This window comes from Lotus japonicus, chromosome 4 (assembly GCF_012489685.1).
Source record: "Lotus japonicus ecotype B-129 chromosome 4, LjGifu_v1.2".
Classification (NCBI taxonomy): Eukaryota; Viridiplantae; Streptophyta; class Magnoliopsida; order Fabales; family Fabaceae; genus Lotus; species Lotus japonicus.
In genome coordinates this window covers 7,317,447-7,326,739 of record NC_080044.1, presented here as the reverse complement: position 1 = coordinate 7,326,739, position 9,293 = coordinate 7,317,447, and the positions used below count along the sequence as shown (strand labels likewise).

The following is a 9,293-nucleotide window of genomic DNA, read 5'->3' as shown; positions in this document are numbered from 1 at the left end:
TAGCAAGTTCGACAGAGGTTAAGGGCACAAACTCAAGTCTCTAGATATCTCAGCAATCAAATTCCTTCCTTAGGTGTACTTAAAGAGTTCCCAAGCAGATGAGTGGATTCGAACTCCACTCGAGGTTTTTCTATGAAACCCTCACAACACGCAAAAACTTTGTCGGGGCTCCGAAAATGAACCCTAGAAATATTACACTCAAAATTCTCATAATCAAACAAACTTCATCCCATAGATAAGAAAATTGTCAATTTTCCGCTTAAATATTATTCGGGGAATAATTAGGTTTTCTATGACGGCGTGCCATTTTCCACCGTTTCAAAACATAACCAAAATTCTTTGGCGATGACAAGAATTTATCACTTAAATTATAACTTCATTTTAAGTGAGTCATGAATATTATTTTCTCTTGGTGAATTCTGTGGTACCCATATATTTTTTCGGGTATGGTACCTCGTATAGTACTTTAAGTTATAATTTTGTTATTTTCTTTAAAAAATGGATGATTTATTGTTGCAATTTTTTTAAGAATTTAAGTTCGATGACTCAATTAACTAATTACATATTGTATTTAAGTTTGTTTATATTGTTCAATGCACGATTTGAAAAACTAGGGTTTTAAGTTTAACTTTCGATTTTGAGAGATCATCTAAGATCCTTTCTTGTCAGATCTTCTTTCTCCATGCCTCACCTATGTTAAACCTTGCAAATCTTCATCCATCATTTTCTTTTAAGTTCAAATTGTATTATTTTTCTATTAATTTATATCATTCTGGGTACCACGCCTTAATCTGGCTTAAGGTACCACAGCAAGCACCTTTTCTCTTTTATTTAATGTCTGCAGGTCTTACACACATAATTATGCTAATACAAAGAAAAAACATAAAAGCGAAAAATTAAATAAGTTTATTTTTCAGAACAAATTTGAGGTCTTACACGTTGCGTCTCTGTCACGGTAGTGGTATGAAAGACTCCACAACAATTGGCTTAGAGTTGATGAAGATAAAGAGTATGAGGCTCGGAATTGAATAACTAAGGGGAAGGTTGGGAGGGAGATTAAGAGTATTTTATTTTGTGGGAGAAGGGTACAGTGGCCGGAGTGGGAAGAGGAAGAGATAATTGTAGAAGAAGAGGAATAGTTGTGTTTGAAATTGGGATTAGGTTTCTGAATGGAAGAAAATGTAGAGTTTTGAAATTAAAGAATCTAAGGCTTAAATATTAATTTAAGCATTTTCAAAAAAAAAAATTAATTTAAGGTATATTTGTATTACTTAAGGAATCACAATATTCATGTAGGATACTGCATTAACTATAACCTTGATGATGTGTAAATGTGCCACATATACAAGCTTCAATTAAGTGATTTAGCGTTTTTTAACTGGGTTTCACGGACTAAAACTATTTAACATTTAAAAATGTATACCAAAAAAACTTATAGGAATGTAAACCAAAAGTCCTCCAAAATATGTAAGCCTACTGCCTACATGGTTAATTAATGTCAAAGCAAATACAACCAAGCTGAATCATTATCATGTCGTGATATGAAAAATGTTTCCAATACGACACAATTGTGGGGGGGGGGGGGGGGGGGGGGGGGGCTCTTGAACGGGATATCTTTGCCATCATCAATACGTCGCAATGTGCCGGCCTTATTAAATGGGAAATGGAGCTGTGTGCCGGCCTTAGGCGGTGCTAGCTTTTCCCACAATATACAACAAATTTGCACCAATAAGAAAATTAATATTATCAACTTCTACTTTGTTTGCTACACCGATTACCACTACTTAACTAAATCCGAGGATTATCTCACAGCTTGGTGCTAAATCTTTTTTAGATAAACCATACTATTATATAAGTAAGGCACTAAGTACATATCCAAAGCTCAGGTCATACCAAATATTTTCCAACGCCATGGGTTTCAATACTCTCCTCTCACAGTCAATGGAGATATACACAATCTATGCCACGCTGTTCTTTCTCTTTTGCCTTCTTTTTTGGATACTGAAGAGAAGCCATGCTGACATAACCACAAAGGCACCACCGCCACCAGAAGCTGAGGGTGCATGGCCTTTGATCGGCCACCTCCACCTCTTAGGTGGATCTCACGCAGCACATGTCATCTTGGGTAACATGGCCGACAAATACGGACCCATATTCACCTTTCGTTTAGGTGTTCATCGAACTTTGGTGGTTAGCAACTGGAAAATGGCAAAAGAGTGTTTAACCGTAAACGACAAAGTGTTTGCTTCCCGTCCCAACTCTTTAGCCAATGAAATTTTGGGCTTCAACTTCTCATTGTTTGGTACCAGCCCCTACGGCCCCTATTGGCGCTACGTGCGCAAGATAGCCATTAGCCACACTCGAGGTCCTATCCACAAAACGCATAGAAATGCTCAAGCAAGTGATGCACTCGGAGGTGAAGGCAGCAATGAAAAAAAGCTATGATTATTGGATAATGATGAAGGAGAGTGGTGATAAAAAACCGGTCACTGAATTGGAGAAATGGTTTGCAAACATAGCACTAAACGTTTATGTTTAGAACAGTGTTAGGAAAACGGTTATCTGGGACTGGTTGTGAAGAAGATGAGGAAGAGAACGAAAAGATTAGGAAAGCAATTAGAGATTTCTTCCATCTCTTTGGGCAGTTCACTGTTTCTGATGCGGTGCCGTTTTTGAGATGGTTGGATTTGGATGGACTTGAGAGGAAAATGAAGAAGTTAGCCAAAGAATTGGATGACTACGCTCAGGTTTGGCTTGAGCAACACAAACGCAACAGAAATAGTGATTCAAGCGAATTGAAAAAGGGTGAACATGACTTCATGGACTTGCTTCTTTCCACCGTTGATGATGAGTGCCTACAGTACGGTCATGATGCTGATACCATAGTAAAATCTACATGTCTGGTATGTATAGTCTCATATTTCACTTTACTTTTCTTTTATAAATATTATTTGTGTACACTAGAGTGGTCGCGAACACCATACATCAACAATTTTTAGCAGTTTTAACCACCATAAATTGAAGAGTTTATATGAAATCTGTAACTTATGGCAGTTTCTGACTGCCACAAATAACTGGTGCAGGATGTTCGTCAATATTCTAATGTACCCAAAACAAAGTTTTTTGTATTATTTTGGAGATTGTGGAAAAAATTAGGTTATTCTGAATTGAACAAGTAAGAATAAAATTAAAATTAAAATTGTATCTTACAAACAAAATAATAATAGGTTGGAGTTTTATGTTTTTTTTTAACTAAATTAATTTAATGCAGAAAAAAAATTAATTTTAACTTATTTAATTACTAAAAAAGCTGACATTTAATTGGATTTTAGTCCTTTTACTATATTGATTTGTAGTTTTAGTACTCATAAATATTATTTTCGCAAATTTAGTCCCTTGATTTTTAATTGTCATAATTAAGACTTTTGCAATTTTATTCTATTTAAAATACTTCAAAAACGCCCCAAATGATAGCTCAAGTGATAAGAGTTACGTGATATGTGGGTTGGGTGGGAGAGGTCTAGGGATCAATCCCGGTTGGGTACAATTTATCTTTACGATGTAAAAAAATATACTTAAAAAATAAGATAAATCTCCATAAATCAACTAAAATGATATTTATTGTATTTTGCAGCAATTAATTTTAGCTGGCACAGACACTATGACAGGGACATTAACTTGGGCTCTCTCCTTACTTCTCAACAACCGTGAAGTCCTAAATAAGGCTACACATGAGTTAGACACACAAATTAGTAGGGAAAATGTGGTAGTGGAATCAGACTTCGAGAAGTTGGAGTATCTACAAGCCATCATTAAGGAAACATTACGCCTATACCCAGCAGGACCATTAAGTGTGCCTCATGAGTCCATGGAAGATTGTATCGTGGGTGGATACCATGTTCCTGCTCACACGCATCTCTTGACTAATATTTCAAAACTTCAACAAGATCCTTCACTGTATTCTGATCCATTGGAGTTTCGCCCGGAGAGATTCCTCACAACCCATAAGGACATTGATCATAAGGGAAAACATTTTGAGTTCATCCCATTTGGTGCAGGTAGAAGAATATGTCCTGGAATCTCTTTCGCTCTTCAGCTAATGCAAATGACACTTGCTACTCTATTGCATGGATTTGAAATAGTAACTATTGATGGAGGACCTGTGGATATGGTTGAAAAAACCGGGTTAACCAACGTTAAAGCTTCTCCACTCCAAGTCATTCTTACACCACGTCAATCCAACCAAGTTTACAATCAAAATTAAATACTCTAGGTGGTTAATGTTGCATCGAATGTACATATAAATAAACATCGATGCTACTCAACATGTTGTTCTCCACAACCCCTATGGAGATACAATTTTTAAATAAAAAATGTGTTCTAAACTATATTTATATCTATATATATCTATATATCGAAGATGTTTCACATGATAGAATCCATCTTATGTGAGAAATGTGAGACTATATTGAAGATGTTTCACATGATATATCTAAACTATATTTATATCTATATAAATAAATGGATCAGAATAAAACCTTACTTAACTCACTCACATGCCTCATTGTTTTCCTAATGTCGTCTTTGGAATTCTTCCCTCATTCTTCACAGCCTCAGAACTCAAGCTCTTCCGCTGCTACGTTCTGAAACCATTTGCGCGTTCTCGCCCCTCATGTTCCCATGTTCCTTCGCACTGTCTGGAATTTTATCCTAATCCCTGTTCGCCACTTCTCCTTCTTCATCACGTTGTTCTGTTTGAGCTGCGCCGTTACGTTTTGAATCCTTGAAACATGCACGTGTTCTCACGTTCCCCTATTCCTTCGCACCTTTTGGAACTTAATCCTAATCCTCCTTCATTTTGGAAAATCATTCAGCAACGCCGCCGCAATTGTTCAGCACCACACACATTATTTATTAAGCTCTTGCTGCAATCGTCCGGTAAGTCACATGATAATTCAATTCTTTGCAAATTCTTGCCTATAACATCATGTTTTTCACTTCACTCTTGGTCGAGAATGGTCTATGAAATTGTTGACTGGTTCATTAAAATTAATGAATATTTGTTGGTTATTTAAAAGGTGTTTGTTGTGGTACCAAGTCAGATTAAGGTGTTGTAATTAAAATGATGTGTACCAATTAACATACATGTTTTGATTAAATCACACATAATTTAAGTGATCTGTACCAATAAACAAACATGCTCTAAACTTTAAATGTTAATATTATTATATTATTTGCAAAGTAATTTTTAAACATTTCTCAACCATTTTGTTTCTAAGCAAAGGCGTCGGTCACCATCATTTTCATCGTTTGCCGATCATGATCTCCACCCTTTCTATACCAATAAGTCTTGACGACTAAAATCCTATTTGACATGAAAATAATCTATTAAGTCACTTAATGCAGGTATCATACCAAACTAATTTTTTAATACCACAAAATTTACCTTAATATTTGTTAACTTTCGCTGAAATTGTTCCAAAATCCAACCTAGTAGCAAGTGTAAATTAAATTAAGTTAATGCTGGCTGTTTATTTTTATTTTGTTATATGTTGACTAATCTATTGAGTTTTTCTTTTTTAGATATATTTCCATGGACATTAGTGATGACAAAGCAGATTTACCTACACCAGCTCAATGATACGATGAACACATTAGAGGGATGGAAGGTGATGCTGGAGCAAGAAAGTTACAAGAACTAGAGTCCTATATTAGCTCTAATGTACCTAAGATTGTTGATATCCATCCTCCAGAACCTTCAAATACTAAAGGGTGTGGAAAACGGATTAAAGGGGGAAAAGACAAAGCAATGAAACAACAACAAAAGAGAACAAAATTCTGTAGGGCTTGTAAACAATATGCAATTCATGATAGTCGCAATTTCCCTTCGAAGTCCTCATCTTGATTTTTGGTAAGAAACTTTTTCTAATTCATGTAGATGTAGGCAATGTGTACCTTCCATCCGATGCAAGAAGCCATTTCTTACAACATTTTCTGTTCTGGAAATCGCGGAATCAAAGCAGTGGGGCTGCATCAATATGGTTGGCAGCTACATGGTCTATTTGGCTATGTAGAAATCAAGTTGTATTTGGAGGCACTGTTGCAGAATTAGAAGAAGTGCTTGAACTGGGAACCGTGGAAATGGCTATCAGCAAAATTGCAAAGTTTTAACCCATCTATATATGAATGGTTTTCCAATCCAATTATTTGCTTGAAAGGAATCTAGTTGACAGGATCAATGCTATCTGTGACATGAAGGTGAAGGTCGAATTTATTCAATCCATGTGAATCACTTTAGCATCTGAATGTGATTTCAATATGGACGTGATCTGGCGGGTGGGATTATGATTGGGATCTGCTGGGAGCTGAGTTGATATAGTAATGTATTGTAAAAGAAAAGTTTTGGAGTTGTATATTCTCCAAACTTTTCTCTGAATGTCTTTTATCCTTGCCTCTTCTTTCCTTATCTGTTATTTCTTTATGTTCGGTTATGAGTTTTGAGCATGTCTTATTGACTCATAACACATTTTATTGGGTTGGGGCACCCCTTGTGCTCCCAATTAATCCATTTTGCTTATTAAAAAACATATCATGATATTCTTCATCAATTTTTGAATCAGTCTTTTATTCATAAATTCTTATGAATTATGCGATTTTAGCTTACTTCCTAGTCTTTTAGCTTTCTTCAGTTTTAATACTTTTCTGATATCAATAGATGTTTAAGTTAGTGCTTCCTTTCGTGTAGGTAATGTTGTCAAACTTTTAGCACAATGTTGACATTGCTAATGGAAAATGTATGAAGTTTGATTATCCAAAATTGAAGTCAATAATATGTACTTTTTAGTTAGACAGTTTTTAAGGCTTTGGTGTGATTTTGATTGAAGCCTTTTGTAATGGCTTAATCCAGTTTTTGGTCCCTAACCTTTGTCATAAATATGGCTTTAGTCCCTCGCCGGAGCAAAGGTGGGGATTGGTCCCCAGTTTTTTGCAAAATAGTTGGCTTTGGTCCTTCCGGCCAGTTGGATCAACGCCGGAGCTCCGGGAAGCCCATGTGGCATTGCCACGTCATTTAATGAGTCCACTGGATTTCTTTTTCTTTTTCATTTAAATTTTAAAAAAAATAAAACAAATTCATCTCCTTCATCAAACTATTCCAGATCCACCGTTCCCAAATCCATTTTCTCATTCTCCTTGCTCAAACCCAGAAATTTCTATTAAAAGCTTCCAGAATCAACATAGATACTACTACAATCAACACCAGAATCAATCAAGCTCCCAAAATTTGAACAAGAATTCCCATCTATCAAACCATAAGTTTTTTTCAAAAACTATAATAAATATACAAATGAAAAAGCACGGTTTTGACAGAGTTGTTAAAATGTCAAGAAACCCTCCCCGGCGACCTTCCTAGCACACGACGGCGACCTCGACCTCCGGCCAGAACCCTCGCCGGCATCACGGCGGACACGGGCGGGATTCGCATTGAGCTTCCAATTCGCCAAGGTTGCAGATCTCGTTGCCTATCTCCCTCTCATGGAAACCCATTTTTCAATATTCATTGAATCCCTTATTCACCAGCAACTCCCATCAAACCCTCAACCACGAGGTCAAGGAGCAATCGCATCACCTCGGCGACGCTCTGGAAATCCAGATCAAGAAGAACCTAGATCTGATCCCACTCTGACAAAAATCACCGACCTCGATCGATCCCAGATCTAACAGAGCGTGGATTGAAGGAGGTCCAGAGTTTTGGGTTTGGTTTCTGGGTTTTCTGGGTTTCCTGGCTTCTTCATTCAATGGTTTTTTGGTTCAATTGCTTTGATTGCTAGGGAGAGATGTTATGCGTTGAAGTTGAGGATTTCTGTTTTTGGGTTCAGTTGCTTTGATGGGTTGAAGTCATGAGGATCTATGTTTTTCTTGTATGATGATGAAGCATCTAATTTATTACAACATCTATTGTTCTTCCTGTTTTAAATCTTAGTCGATGATGAAATGATGATGATGAAGATCAATTTAATTTAATTATGGCAAGTTTCACATTGGGTTTATGGGTTTCTAAAAAGAAAGAAAAGATGAAGTTGAGAATGATGAAGATGAAGATTGAATAATGGTGATTAATTTGGAATTCTTAAAATTTTTTGAATAAAAATTCCAACTAAGTTCATTAAATGACGTGGCAATGCCACATGGCCTTCCCGGAGCTCCGGCGTTGACCCAACCGGCCGGAAGGACCAAAGCCAAATATTTTGCAAAAAATTGGGGACCAATCCCCACTTTTGCTCCGGCGAGGGACTAAAACCATATTTATGACAAAGGTTAGGGACCAAAAATTGGATTAAGCCTTTTGTAATTAGCTTTTATTACTTTTTGAAGTTTCATTATTGGCTACTTTTATTATTAGTATTTCCAATTTGTGATAAGTGTGAAGTCTCTTGAACAAAGTTTTGTGAGCCTATGATTTTCATTGGATAAGAATGAATAAAATATTGGTTTCATGCACTACTCAAGTAACTCAACCAATGAACATATCCATATGGGAAACCTCTTCAAAAAGATCTGCTCTTTACACCAAGTAGAAACCATAGTCATCAACCTACTACTGCAATCCTTATTGCTAAACTGGAACATTATTTAGCATCTAGTTTTACATCAGACAGGTTAATTTCAAATATTTTTTATATAAAATTTGTCCCTGATCACGTATATATTAATGGCGTATAGCTTATTCAAATTCAACTCTGGAGAGTTCCATCTCATGTGATTTCAGGACTGCAGTTGTGTTATCGGGCGTGCAAAGTCGATCTACTGGTTTTGAACCAGATTTCAGTAATGATTTTTGCTGCTCTTCTAACTTCAGTTGGAATTAATCTTGGCCTATGTTTTATATATTCTTGACCCTGTAATCTTGGCCTATGTTTTACATTCTATTAGCTATCCAAGCTTTACTTCTCATTTTGATAGATATTTCTGCATTATGTGTATTGAGGATATATGTTTCTGCAATTTCATATATATATTCTACATATGCAAATCTGCAGAGGTGGTTTCTGCATTAGAAGGACTTCCTTTGTTATTGGACTTGGTTTTACACTATTGTAAATCCAATGTATATTCATTTGTTAACTTGCTTGTACAGTGGATCCCAGTTTCCTTCATAGATAATGTCATGTGTTAATTACAAGAAAAAAGGTATGGATTCCATCAAATAGAAAGGTGCACGATCTTTTTTCATTAGATATACAAGCGGGCAAAGAAAAAGAAAGGGGCAAAAGATTATATATGAAGTTTGCAGA

The 9,293-nt window shown here is 36.1% G+C and overlaps 1 pseudogene; it reads left to right on the top strand.

Moving 5' to 3' along the window:
- Window positions 1-1,703: 1,703 nt before the first annotated feature.
- LOC130716210 (cytochrome P450 CYP82D47-like) lies at window positions 1,704-5,035 on the top strand (annotated as a pseudogene).
- Window positions 5,036-9,293: the final 4,258 nt, after the last annotated feature.